General features: G+C 39.0%; 1 long non-coding RNA gene across 1 annotated transcript; it reads right to left on the reverse strand.

The window, feature by feature from the left end:
- Positions 1-296: 296 nt before the first annotated feature.
- Positions 297-786, reverse strand: LOC309555303. Its single transcript, XR_014225260.1, has 2 exons — positions 717-786; positions 297-436 (listed from the first exon to the last, which is right to left on the reverse strand). It is a non-coding gene; the product is annotated as an uncharacterized lncRNA (long non-coding RNA).
- Between the last annotated feature and the right edge of the window lie 1,379 nt (positions 787-2,165).

Consider the following 2,165-nt stretch of genomic DNA (forward strand, 5'->3'; position numbering starts at 1 on the left):
GGGTGGAACTTTAAAAAAGAGGATTTTAACTGAAAATAGGAGTCAGCTATCTAATATGAGATAAACACATGAAATAAAAAAGAGGAAGGAGGTTTTTGTACGGCTCTGTATCACTGTGTGAGAGGGGACTCTCTATACTGCTGACAGTAAAATCTTCCTTCATCATCTTCACTCGCTCTCTGTATCGTCATTGTGAATTGAGTTCCTGATCCAGATCCACTGAACCGATCTGAAACCCCGGATTGTCGATAACTGGAGCCATACAAGAGGAGTTTAGGAGGTTGTCCTGTTTTCTGTTGGTACCAGGCTATTAAGTGAGCGCTTGCTGCAGAATAATAAAGATTTTTACTAGAGGTACATGTGATGGTGATTGTCTGTCCCGGGGACACAGAGATGGAATCCGGAGTCTGAGTCACCCCAATCTGTCCACAGGATCCTGAGGATGGGAAGAGACATATTGATTATTAATAGATTTCAATATATAGCTAAAATTGTCTGTACTTCACAATAAAGCTCTATGTAAGGACCTAGGTTCTGATTATAATGCACCAAAATGCTGAACGGTGTTACACATTCAATAATTACCAAATAAAATCTCCTAAGAGGTTTTTTCTAATACAAATTTATCTCATTACCTTTATTTTATTTATTTTTTTTGTTCCATCTGTTATTATTATTTTACATCTGAAAAAATAAACACAAACTATTCTGTATACCTTGGATGAAGACATAGAAGACACAGAGTAGATATGTCAGAGGAAACATCTTGATGGGTCTGGTCTGTCACTCTCACAGATCATTGACCTTCATGGTAAACTCTTTATATAACATGAAATCTATAGGGAAATAATCTCAGAGTCTCACTATGTAAAGCAGGAAATATTCAAATTGTACAATTTATGAGAAGTATCTTATCTCAGTGCTCAGCAGAATATGGAAAAGCAGCAGTGTGATGTCAGGGTAGAATGCACCCAGCATATTACATGCAGTGAGACTCATTATGTAAGATTTAAGTGATTTCTCACTGAAAAAGAAAAATCTAAATCTAAAGTAAAAAACAAATAGGACTTTCAAGGTGCCACACCAGAAAAACAAACTAAAACACACTTTTTATTTTAAATCTTTAAAAAAAAAATATATAAAACCTAACATAGAGGTGCTATTTGTGAAAGCTGCAGTTACATATTTTGTCAGTAGTTTCTAGCCATATCCTCAGATGGTCATAAGGGGTATCTCATTCAGATGTCTCCGATGCGTTTTGCAGGGACAATGCCGCTTCCTCAGGGAGAACATACATTTCTAAGATTACAAGCAAACCCACATTGATCACCCCTGGGTTAACCCCTTCCCTGTCAGTGTCATTATTACAGTAACAGTGCATATTTTTTAGCTCTGATTACTGTAGTAATGTCACTGGTATCCCCAAAAAGTGTCAAAAATGTCAGTTAGGGGTCTGATCTATCCACCGCATGGTGGCCAAAGCTTTTTTGGCCCTTCTTCTCCTAGTTCATTCTGCACCCCTGTAACCCATTTTCAGCTGACAGTAGGCTAAATTCTGCTGTCGGCTGACGTCACTCAGGTGGTCCAGGCTGGGGAAAGATCCCAACTTTAAAGTCGGAATCCTCCCAGAAGCCTGGACCAACAGCTGGCTCAGCCTCTCTACCCCCTGCACAGTTTAGTGCTCCAGTGAGCACTGGAGGGGCAGAGCAGAGAGCCGCGGACTGACAGTCACAGTTCTCTTCTCAGAGCGAAGAGGAGAACTGAGCGATCAGCGGTGTTTTATTGCTCAGTTCACAGTGTAGCATTGGCGGGGGACAGATGCAGCCTCGGATTGATTCTGCATCCACCTAGGTGAGCATCATTTTTTTTTTTTTAGGAAACCCAAACTTCTCTTTTAATTGACATTAAACAACTAGGGACACCATGAGAGTTTATGATTGCATTCCACTAACAAAATTATGTGACTAGTAAAGCATATGTTCAGCACAACTTTTTTTATGTTTTGGATGGAGTATTGAAGATTTTAACCCTTCTTACCATTAGAGAGATTTCCCAAAATTCAAGTCCTGGTAACAAAGGTTCACCAGATTGGAAATAAAGGTAATCCTCCAATAACACTAAAATAAATAGAAACTTCTTATATTTAATGGTGTCCTGACCATTTT

Source organism: Pelophylax lessonae (assembly GCF_965119305.1).
Source record: "Pelophylax lessonae genome assembly, chromosome: 1".
NCBI classification, from domain to species: domain Eukaryota; kingdom Metazoa; phylum Chordata; class Amphibia; order Anura; family Ranidae; genus Pelophylax; species Pelophylax lessonae.